Genomic DNA, 13006 nt, shown 5'->3' on the forward strand with positions numbered 1-13006 from the left:
TTGTTATAATCAATATGTTTATTAAACAAAACAGAGTATACACATAGATGTTGTCAATGGAGATGTATTAGCATAGAGATCAGAAAATGATTTAAGAAAATGGACCAACTGTTTCTCAAGGAAAGCCCACCTTAATTTCTGCCAACCTATAAATCAATTATGGGTTCCTGTGCACCGTCCCTGTGACACCACTCAGTGCACTCTGCAAGTTGTGCTACACATTACATACATCTGCTTCACGTTTTAAGCTGTGTTGTACATTACATACTCCTAACCAAAAATTTTATTGGCAACACATTTTCAGGTTGCTAAATATTCCTCAATATATTATTTTCTATATATGTACCAAGTTAAGAGCTTTGCTAGATTCAAATAAAAGTGGCTGTTCAGTCATTTTTCATCTTTCCATCTATTAAATCCTCTGCCCTTGTTGTTTTAACTTTGGATAGTAAAACATTTTTTTCTGCCAGTAAATACCTTGTCTTGTCTGGTAATTTTCCTAGGCTAATGACATCATGGACTGCTCTCTCTCACTCTTGTGAGAGTTTGCAAGAAAGGGAGGGAGGGATAAGTCATAGGAGGGCTATTGAAAGCTGCAGAACTTGGGGGGGGGGCGCTGGATGAGGGCGGATATAACAGGAGACTGCAGAGATCCATGAGTATTCATCAAGAGAGGAGAAATGTGCAGCTTCAGCTGCCCAGAGTTAAATTGGCTGCAGCCAGACTTAGTGGAGGGAGGTTTCTGTGAATATTTGGCAAGACAGAATCACAATATACTGTATATAAAATAATATGCAAAGTGGTTGGAGGGAAGCTTTAGAATGGCAAAGATTTTTTTATTACAAATGATGTGAGCAGAGTGCAGTTCCTCTATAACCACTTGCCAACCAGCTGCCGTAGTTTTACTGTGGCAAATTAGCTCTATTACACGAAACGACGTACCTGTACGTCGATTTGTGTAATAGATTGTGGGGGCGCGCACACGCTTCGGCAGTGTCATTAGTACAGTTGCTGTGCATATTTTTAGCACTGATTACTGTAGTAATGTCACTGGTCTCCCTCAAAAGTGTCAGTTAAGTGTCTAATCTGTCCGCAGCAATGTCGCAGTCCCGCTAAAAATCGCTGATCGCCTTCATTACTAGCAAAAATAAAAATAAAAGAAATAAAAAGGGCATAAATCTATCCTCTAGTTTGTAGGCGTGATAACTTTTGTGCAAACCAATCAATATACTCTCATTAGAATTTTATTTAGCAACAATATCTGGCAGAAAACATATTGGCCTAAATTGATGAAAAAATTAGATTTTTTTAATTTTTTTTCATAGCAGAAAGTAAAAAATATTGTTTTTTTTTTTTCAGAATTGTGTCTCTTATTTTGTTTATAGCACAAAAAAAAAATGCAGAGGTGATCAAATACCACCAAAATAAAGCTCTATTTATGGGAAAAAAAGGACATCAATTTTATTTTGGTACAGCATCGTACGACCGCGCAATTGTCAGTTAAAATAACGCAGTGCCATATTGCAAAAAATAGCCTGGTCATTAAGGGGTAAAACCTTTCAGTCCTTAAGTGGTTAAGGACCAAACTTTACAGATGGACCTTGGTGTGAAGTGGTTCCCATATAATTGCAAATGTGTACTACAAACCTGGTGTAGCACCCTTTAGTGTGTGCTAATAGAAGTGAGTGTAGGAAAAAGCATTTTTCTGGTCCAGGGATAAACCTGGGTCACTGAATCTTGGGCAGGGTTATTAGAGGTCAGAAATTGAAAAATAATGTGATGTCAGCCCTAAAATGGTCTGTTCACAGCTGCATGCAAACAGTGCAGATATAAAAAACAAAAGAATGTGAATCAGCGCTTATATTAAAGTGAAAAAGCTGCTAGCAAAAAAGTGCAATATATACATACACTAAATAATCAAAAGTGAAACAAAATTGCAGCGCTCAAATATGATACAGTGCAGGCGAATTGAAGTGCATATGTATATAACAATAAATATGTCGTAACATTGAAAAAAACAGTACAGTGTACATAAGATAAAACGCTAATATTAAAAAAGACTCACATCAAAAGCCACCCCTTCAAAATTTGAAGCGATGGCTGGTTCTTAGGTATAGAGGTAACAGCTCTACGGCCGTTTCGCGTCCTACGCGTCTTCTGCAGCTTTTCAGTGCAGATGTACAAACACCTACATAAATGTCATAAAAATATTGCAACGCTGTAGGTGCAATCCAATACAAACGAATAAAATTATCTCTAACATAAACAACTCTTTAAATTACATACAATAGGGAAAAGTGAATTAATCACACAAAAAAAGCGTCCTTTCTATAAGCTATCCAATCCAGGTGCAGATAATTGACAATCTCAAGTGTCACCTGTGGTGTCTTGCCTCCACCATGAATCATCCTGGATGACTCATGGATGATTCATCCTGGCAGCTCTCTAGTGCCTCCCCTTGTTTTTTGGAATATTGTTCTGGAACTAGTGGGTGGAGGTAAGGAGGAGCTGCCTTGAATATTTATGAACCTTCAGCCAATCCCAAGGAGTGGGCCTGGCAGGGGACTTGGAAACCCATAAATAGATATGGGCCATGTAAGCAGGGGAGTCAGGTGGAAGATGGGGAAGCAGTGCTGATGGAGGCTGTCGTGGAACTTGAGGGACCCCTTATCAGGGGTGGAGGGGGGTTGAACCTCGGGCTGGGAGCTCAGGAAAGCTGGCCTGGAAGGATCCCACCACAGGAGACAGTTAGAGGAATTCATGCCAGGGAGGCAGCAGGCAGGCATGTAGCTAATCCTATGGTGGCCCCATCCTCGCCCCTTGGTCACCTAAACATTGGCTCTATCTATTGAAAGACTATTTAAGAGTATAATTGCTGCTTATTGACTGCAAGTGGGTGCAGCAGCAAGATAAAAACAGGAAAAAAATCAGCGCAAAAATTATAATAAGTATTTACCCTAAAAAGATATATAAATATATCACCCAAATCTGTGCTAAATTAATAATTAAATCTGCATGGCTACTACAGTATACGTGTCATATACCACTACTAAATAAATAACAATTAAATCTTCATAACCTCTACAATGTGCAAAAAATGTATCAACATACCATGATTCCATAAAATACATAGGCTTTTATTCAAGTCTGGTTAGTCAGTTTTTTTTTGGCGTTCACCTTCTGTTGAAGATTTGTAACCATAAATATTTTCTTGCACCTTTTTTGCACTTCATTGGATTTTCTTGGAACTTTTTCATGATCACTAATAACTTAGTGCCCCTTACATTAGAGACCCCCCCACAGAGGCCCCCTTGAATTAGAGACCCCCACAGAACCCCACTTTACATCAGAGCCCCCCCTTACATCAGAGACCCCCCACAGAGCCCCCCCTTACATCAGAGACCCCCACAAAGCCCCCCTTACACCAGAGACCCCCCACAGAGCCCCCCTTACATCAGAGACCCCCCACAGAGCCCCCTTACATCAGAGACCCCCACAGATCCCCCCCTCTTATATCAGAGACCCCCCACAGATCCCCCCTTACATCAGAGACCCCCCATAGAGCCCCTCTTACATCAGAGACCCCCCCAGAGACCCCCCTACATCAGAGACCCCCCACAAAGCCCCCCTTACATTTGTTTTATATACTGAGGCAGGAGAGAGGGTGAGCTTTCTTACCCCAGGATCGAGGCTCAGGCTGTCTGCAGCTTTTCTCCTCTGGGTTTCAACTTCCCGCCCACACATTCCCGGAGAGTGTGGGCGGGGCAGACCCAGGAGGAGAGGGGCGGGAGGAGGAGGAGAAGGGGCGGGAGGAGAAGGAGCAGACGATCTCTCTCTCTCTGTCGCTTTCCTGCAGAGAGGAGGAGGAGATATGTCAGCGGCATCTCTGAGGCTGAGCTGTGAGAGATACACAGCTCAGCCCTGCAGTCTGGAGGAGACACAGGCACAGTCGCACAGCAGGAGGTAAGCAGCCGCAGCCTGTGTTAACCCTGTCCAGGCTGAGGTCGCCGCTTACCTCCCACTTTGCGGCCTAAACATCAACCAGCCACAGAGCGGGTGGCCCCGATGGCCAGTCCAGGCCTGCCTGTGACCAACTGGCTGCAAGCTGTGATGGCCGCACGGCGCCCCTGTTGCCCATGGCGCCCTGTGTGGTCGCACAGCTCGCACAACCCAAAGGCCGGCCCTGGCAGCAGGAAGGAGCAAGCAGAGACAGTGAGAAGATCAGCACGGTGCAGGGACAAGACAAGGGAAGAGACTGTCAGCTATAGCAGTGCTCTCCTGAAGACAACAGAGTGCCCAAGTCTTCATCTAACCTTGACCTGGGGAATCTCTGTGTGTGTGCCAGTTGGGCAGAACTGGTGCAGAGAGTCAGTCGGGAGGACTGGGAAGAAGAGCAGCCAGGTGTGGCTGATGGCAGCCAGGTGGGCTAGCATTCTGCAGGCAAGTGGAACTGGGATCAATGGCCACAGGGAAGCAGAGGGAGAGATGTTATGCTGTCCACTCCATTTGTGCTACTTTCGTCAAGGGACTAAGAGTTCTTGCCTGTAATGGGCCTTTGGTGAACTAGCAATATACTGCTACTAGTGATTGACCGATATCGTTTTTTCGTTGCCGATACCGATATTTTGCCGATCGCATATCGGTATTGCCCGATATTGGCCGATATTTTCACACATGTAAGATTGTCCCAAAAAAACACAAATCTCTTAACAAACATGTTAATCTTTATTTATTAACATTTTTAACATTAAGTGCTCGTTCTTCACACCTTAACTGCATAAAAACTGATAATAAAACTTCAATTGCAAGGAGTTGGACATTAGCATTTCACATCATCTGATTGTGCATTAATGTATGATAAAGTGCTGCAGTAGTGGACTCACTCACTGCAATATAAACATTTTAATTCACTACTGTAGTGCAGTCAGCGCAAAACTGCTAGGAAAAAAACTAGACAACAACAACAGCTACACAATAAAATACACATACACACTGCACAACTGCTATAAAAAGAGCAAGGCAACAGCTACACATATCACAGTGGATTGGACTGGATTGGACTCTGAATCAGTGGAGGACTACCTCTGTGTGCAGTATAGCACTCACTGCAACTACTGCAGTGCAGTCAGTGCAATACTGCTAGAAGAAAAGCAAGGCAAGTAGGCAACAGCTACACATGTCACAGTGGATTGGACTGGAGTTAGTGGAGGACTATCTGCAGTATGGCACTCACTGCAACTTAGGGTGACCATGTGTCCCGGATCGCCCGGGACAGTCCCGCATTTGGAGAGTCTGTCCCGGGTCCCGGTCACCCTCATTCCGGGACAATGCAGTGTCCCGGAATGATCTGAGCCCGTGAGCCGCCGTCCGCCGACCGTGAGAACACGTGCCGCTGCTGCCGCACTGCCGCTCCGCTCCCCCACCGAACCGGCAGAAAGGAAGAGGAAGTGCGCGAGCATTCATAGTGCATGTGCTGGACTGTACCATGTCCGACAGTCCGCTGGATGAGGGAGGATGGCTGGGCTGTACCATGTTAGAGGGCGGGCTGTACAAGAAGACCTCACCACCACCCTAACCTGAGCAGCAGTGGGCGCAGCATCCCCAGCGCCTCCAAGTCAGAGCCTGCACTCTTTCTCCAACCTTCACTCCCAGCTGTCCCTATCATCAACAAGAAGGAAGACAAGCTGACCGAGGACCAGAGGACGAGGATGGGCGGGAGGTAGGTGCATCACACAAACACCTACCCACAGACAAGGGCTGGGGCAAGGGGGCACAGGAGGGACTGCAGGCAGGGTTAGGGGGTTCCTCTCACCCACCCACCTCTCTCTCTTCCACTCCCTCTCTCACCCCCCCCCCCTTTCTAATCCACCGCCCTCTCTGTCACCCAACCCCCTATCTCTCACCCACCTCTACTTCCTCTTACCCACCCCCCTCTCTCTCACCCACCTCATATCCTTAGATCTCAGGGGTTTATGCTGGGACTTCTAGTCCTTCAGTTTTGGAGGAAGTCACATCCTTAGATCTAAGGTGTTCATGTTGGAAATTTTAGTCCTTCATTTTTGGGGGAAGTGACCCCCCCAAAAGTGAAGGACTACAGGTTCCAGAATGAGCCCCTCAGAGCTGAGGTTGTGACACCCCCCCCCCCCCCAGTGGAGGGGATAGGATTCAAGTAGGTCAGTGTAATGGTCAGTATAGGAATCAGGTAGGTTAGTGTAGTGGTCAGGTGGGTCAGCGTAGGAATCAGGTAGGTCAGTGTAGTGGCCAGGTAGGTCAGTGTAGTGGTCAGTGTAGGACTTAGGTAGGTTAGTGTAGGGGTCAGGTATTTCAGTGTAGGAATCATGTAGGTTAGTGTAGTGGTCAGGTAGGTCAGTGTAGGAATCAGGTAGGTCAGTGTAAGATTCAGTGTAGTGGACAGGTAGGTCAATGTATGTCCAGTTTTTACCCCAGATCCCTTAGGTCATTTGTATTCCTTATGTAGTATAAAGTACGGGGTTTTATTTACAACTTTAGTGCCTTAGATATTAAGAGAATTTGTTCAATGTATGTTAGTAAAACGTTGAAAGAACAATGACACTCTTTGAATCTAAGTGGCCACCTGCAGCTGCAATGTTGGGCTAACATACATAAAACAAATGCTTAAATAGGTAAGGGGCGGGGCCACCCCAGCGACGTCACATAGCACCGTCCCCTTGTGATGTCACCGACCTGTGCATGCTGGGGGGTTGTCCCTGAATGGTAGTTTGAAAATGTGGTCACCCTACTGCAACTACTGCAGTCAGTGCAATACTGCTAGAAGAAAAGCAAGGCAACAGCTACACAGTGGATTGGGCTGTGTACTACCGCTGCAGTAGGGCACTCATTCACTGGAATAATTTTTAAATCACTACTGCAATACTGCAGTAGTGATTTAAAATTATTGCAGCAGTGAGTGGCGTTCTACTGCAGCAGTAGTCCACTGGCACTGACTCCAATTCACTGTCTATGTCTATTTTTTTTCTATCACTTTTGCACTGACTGCAGTGCAGCCCAGAGCCCCTGGCTCTGATCAAGAGGCGAAGCCTCGAAACGCATTAGCCGCTATTTCACTAAGACTGTGAACTGTATAATGATGGACTCCATTATCTGAATCTGACATGCTGGCTTACAACATTTGTTTGTGAGTAGATATATTTTTATCTGTTATCAATAAAGCTCTATTGAGGATAATGCACTAGTTCAGTGTGCCCTTTCTTTGTTTTTCGTTTGTAGCCCTTTATTAATTACTACAGACTAAACACTATCACTGTCAAGAACGGCTACCTGATGCTTCTTATTACTGTTGTCTTTAATCATTTCCATGGAGCCCAAGTATTTACAAAATAACTTAACTCACATCAAACAGAGACTGTATTTAACACCAGGGAAAGTTACTACTAGTTTCTTGTAGTGACCTTTAGTTTCTGTAATGCCCCTGCAGTCTTCCAGCACTTTGTCAACAAAATCTTTTGAGATCTCCTCTGTGAGTGTGTTGTCATCTACCATCTACCTGGATGATATATTATCTTCCACCCAGGACTTGCCCTCACACATTTGCCATGTCCGCTCTGTCTTGCAACACCTCTGTGAAAATGAACTCTGCATTAAGCTTTGATCTTTCCCAGATGCTTTTTCTGGGGTAAGTAGCCTCTAAAGATTATCTTTCCATGAACCTGAGAACATTTTTTTTATCTTAAACTGGCATTTTCCCAGTTACTTTGACCTCTCTAGAATTCACAAACTGCTACTCACAGTTCAATTACTCTGTTCTTGTTCCTCACATGGAAAGATGCCGACCCAAGGCACTGGCCTTCCGATGCAGTTGAAGTCTTCCATGCCTTTAAAGCAAGCCTTCCTCTCTGGTCATGCTCTAATGAGTCAAGGCATCATAAAATCTGAGGGCATGGCATCCGAGCGAAAGATGGCCGCCTGAGACCATAGCTCCGCTCAGCCACCTGGGACATCGCACGACAGCAGCTAACCCAGCCGCCACTGAACGATCTGGAGACATCCCTCTATCCGCCACCTTCACCGTCGATGCCCAGGCGCAAGACAGAGGTCTCTTAGCTTGTGAAGCTGGAGGGTTTCTTCCTCCTCATAACCGCCAGTCCATGGCAAAATGGCGCCGGCCGGCCACAGCAAGCAGCACGCAGCTTGGGAGCTGCCTCAGAGGGAAGAACCGCTGCCAGACAGGTCAGTAACCCCAATAGTGGGGACTCGTCCAGATCTTCCTCCCCTGTGTCTCCCTCATCTAGGAGCCCTGCCAAAGCTAGGCCTCGCAGGGAATCTCCTCCGGCCGCTGATCCTTGCTCAGGGATGGATCACTTCTCCATGCTGCACAATACAGGTGGTCCCCTCACCAGCACTCAGGATCCTATGGCAGTCTTACCTACCGAAGGCCACCCTGTGTCAGACACGGTTTTGAAGAACATGCTCATGACACTTAGGTCCTCGCTGCATGAAGATATGCTACACTGCCTGAGACAGGTGAAACAGGACGTACAACACCTGGGTGACCGGGTGGATGTGCTTGAAAGCTCAATGTCCAAGTGTGCCCTATCTTACAACACCATGGTTGAAGCACATACGATTAAGGATCAAAGATAAACTAGCGGACTTAGAGGACCGATCCAGGAGGAACAACCTGAAGCTCAGGGGTGTTCCTGAATTGGTCCAGAATCACCAGCTGCAACAATTCCCCAAGAATCTGTTTTCTGCTTTGGTTCCCTCACTTTCAGAATCGGATCTCCTGATTGACAGGATCCACCGAATCCCGAAACCCAACTTCATAGCCTCAGATCTGCCACATGATGTCCTATCAAGAGTGCATTTTTATCACCCCAAAGAGAAGATTGTGACGGCTGCCAGACAAGCGTCTACTCTACCGGGGGAGTTCTCCCACTTGCAGATTCTCCCCGATCTATCTCAACGATTACGAAAGCCCTGTGAAATCACAAGATCGCCCATAAATGGAAGTATCCAGCTTCCTTATCTGTCATGCACAATGGGTCCACGGTTCTTATCACCATCCTGGAGGAAGGGATCTTTGCCCTTCAGCAGTGGGGTATTGTCCCTCCACCCTTGGAATCTCCCACTGATGCCTCGGCAACCATGGCACTGAGTGAAGAATGGCAAGTGGTCTCCAGAAGGCGTACCAACAAAAAGAAGCACGCTGCTGGGTGTATGCTCACTTCACAAGTGCTAACTACTTAATCCCAGGCCTCGGACATTCTAGTTGTCCCACTGGCCCTCTGTGCCTTCCTACAGGCATTGCCTGCCCCTGTACTTTTTTTAAAATTTGTTTTGCGCTTTGCGCAACCGATGGCGTACTGTTGACGCCTTTGTTTTTATATCCACAACTTGTTTCCAACATGCCTGCGTCTGTTTTACTCAGTTTGGTCAAGCCTACTCTACTTTGTGCTGCTCTTATCTTCATTGTCAACGCATCATCTGCTGCTACTTAAAAAACATTTTTCCGCCATGACCAATAAATTCCTATCCTTAACTGTGAATGGATTGAACCATTCAGCATAGATATTCTCCTTGTGGAAAGACATTCGTGCTAGCCATGCTGATTTTGTTTCTGTACAGGAAACTCACTTCATGTCCAGTTGCCAACCAAAATGCTCTCACAGGGACTTTCCACATATTTTCTTCTCCAGCGCTCCAGAGAAGAAGAAAGGACTTATGCTCGCCATCAAGCATACGGTGGCCTTCACCCTTAAGGACTTCTTACCGGATCCGGATGGTCGCTACCTGGTCGTGAAAGGGGAATTTAATGGCCTGCCTCTAACGTTTGGTGTCGTTATATGCCCCCAATACACACCAAGGACGTTTTCTTCAACGACTCCTCAAGAAGGTTTCGCTGCAGGTTTATGGTAATATTTTACTATGTGGGGATTTCAATATGGTGTTCGACCCCCGGCTGGACACTTCAACTCCCACCGGGGGGCCGACAACTTTCCCTGGGATCTCTTTTGCACAGAGAACAGCTCTACAATGTCTGGAGGCGTCAGCACGGCTCTGAAAAGGACTACACATTCTACTCCTCCAGACATCGTTCCTATTCCCGCTTGGAAAAGTTTCTTACCTATTTATATTTATTGGGCAGAACCTCCTCCACGTCCATCAGAAGCATCACATGGTCTGACCATGCGGATGTGGAGATGGTCCTGGAGGAGGGCACTCCTAAGGATAACACGTTTATCTGGCGCTGTGATACCAAAATACTCTTGCCCCTTACTGCCACTCATATTCAGACACGCCTAATGGAATATTTTCAACTTATCGCCCACACAGTCTCTGATCCCTGGACTCTCTGGGGGGCTCACAAGGCCTACATGAGAGGGGTTTGCATACAACAAACAGCAAGGGCTAAACGTCACTACCATCGCAAGCTTGCGGATCTCTTAGTGGAGATCCATGCTCTTGAGGTTGCCCACAAAACCACGCCTGCACCTGCCTTCACCATGCTAAAATCCCATCTTATGGAACAATATGATTGCCACCTTAAGCGACTCAGATTATCCTACTATCTCACACCAACAGGGCTGGCAGGCAACTGGCTAATAGACTCAAAGCCAAACAGGCTAGGTCCAGAATTGCTCACTTAATCTACTTCCGAACCGGGTCTAAACTCACCCACCCCAGGGATATAGCAAATGAGTTTGCGAGGTACTATGGCTCCCTTCACAACTTATATCTGGACCACACCACTGCACAACCTAATCCTGACTCTATACAGACTTTCTTATCTAAATGTGACCTACCCACACTCTCAGAAGAACATCTACAACTACTAAATGCTCCTTTTCTCCCCGCTGAAATCTCCAGAGTTATCGCATCTCTCCCTAACGGTAAATCCCCAGGGCCAGATGGATTCCCCAACAAATACTATAAGCTTCACAGCCACCTCCTGAGCCCTCATTTCGCTCCAGTTTCTACCAAAGCAACACGCACCTCGCACCTTCCCACGGAGATTTGCCAAAGCCATCGCTACACGACTTCAACCTATCCTTCCCTTTCTGATATGCAAGGACCAACTGGGTTTCATGCACGGTTGGCAAACGTCGGATGCCACACGACACCTTATCAATCTCATACACTTTGCAAAAAAAATTTGAACGCCTTCTCTGCTCCTGACCTTGTATGCAGAGAAAACGTTCGATAGAGTCAACTGGGACTACATGCGTATGATGCTCTTGAAATTTGGTTTCTCAGGCCCCATATTCTCAGCTATCATGTCTCTTTATTCCTCCCCCAGGGCACAAGTGCTCACCTCAGGTACCGTGTCCTCACCCTTTACATTGACCAATGGCACCCGCCAAGGTTGCCCACTTTCGCCAACCGTCTTTAATTTAGTCATTGAACCTCTGGCGGAGTTGATCCGTTCACATCCTGACGTTGCGGGATTTCTCCTTGGCACGGTTGAGCACAAAATAAATCTATTCGCTGACGACGTTGTCTTGCTACTCACCAACCCAGCAAAATCACTTCCAGCGGTTCATAAGATACTGACGGAGTTTGGAGCTATTTCTTACTACAAGATTAATGCCTCAAAATCGTTGATATTGAACCTTGGTGTTCATCTCGCCCTGGCTAGCACACTACAAACTACTTACCCTTACCCCTGGACCACTGACAAGATCCCGTACCTAGGGGTCCATCTCACCCCCTCCATTTTCCGACTCATATCGGCAAATGTGGAACCCCTCAGGGCTAAAATCGTCTGAGAAATGTCGGCCCTGTCTAAAGTGGAGCTAACATGGGGAGGTAGAATGGCAGCATATAAAATATCAATACTTCCCCAAATCCTTTACTTGTTCAGGGCCCTTCCTATCTGCTTCCCTACTACCTGCCTGAATGCCTGTCGGGAGATATGCAAAAATGTATATGGTGTGGTGGGGAGGCTAAGGTGGCCACTGCCACCCTGGCGTTGCCTAAACATATAGGTGGTGCGAAGCTGCCGGACCTTAGTAAGTATTACTGGGGCACATGCCTAGACGAAACCAAGGGCTGGTTTCTTGGTGATGATGCCCCCTTGTGGTCCTCCATTGAAAGTTCTCTTGTACCAACTGGGGACCCCCGCCTGCTTCTCCTGGGTGACCTCTGGCTCCCATGGGACGTTTCTACACTTCCCCCCCCCCCCCCCCACAGCTCAGGCCTCCCTGGAGGCGTGGAGGAGGCTTGGGGCCGCAAAGGAGGGGCAGGTGGACGAGACTTATTTTCCAATGGCCTCGATACTGCTGACTGTGTTAGAACCACACATCGACTCCCTGCGCATATCTTCACTCACCCCCTTCGGTGTTATGGACATGTCCCAATTCTATTCAGAAGGCACCCTCCGCCGCCTGGAGGAGACCATGACCGCTTTCCGTCTACCCTCCCACCTTTACTTTACGGTCCAGCAAATTAGGTCCTTCTTGACAAAACATCCCATTAGATGACCCTAGTGCCCCCTCACAGCTTGGCAGTTCTACCATTCCATGAAAAAGATGACTAAGAAAATTTTGTTATTCTATGACTCTTCTTACTACGGACAAATCCCTTAAATCCCCCTCAATGCTCAAATGGGAAATTGATTTCAAACAAACTTTCGACCCGGCCCAGTGGTATACGGCCTCACGCTCCACATACAAATACTCCCACTGCACATCTCATTGGGAGATGATGCTAAAAATTATCAATCGTTGGTATTACACACCCTATAGCAGGAGTACTCAAATGTAAACTTGAAAGGTCCACTTACCAATTTTCCATTCAGTCCAAGGTTCGGAAAAGTGACCGTCAAATTCCAAATACAGAACGCCAACAACAAAAAAGGCATTCCCCAAAACTTTTGAACTATACACAAAAAAATTACCTAACAAATACACAACCAATATGTGAAATATGACACTGTTTGATCCATAGATGGGAGAGACGGCAAACAGGATTTTGTGTCTTTTAGCTATTCTTCCCCTCAGCCTGATTTATAATTTCAGCCATTGTG

This window comes from Pelophylax lessonae, assembly GCF_965119305.1.
Source record: "Pelophylax lessonae genome assembly, chromosome: 2".
Lineage (NCBI taxonomy): Eukaryota > Metazoa > Chordata > Amphibia > Anura > Ranidae > Pelophylax > Pelophylax lessonae.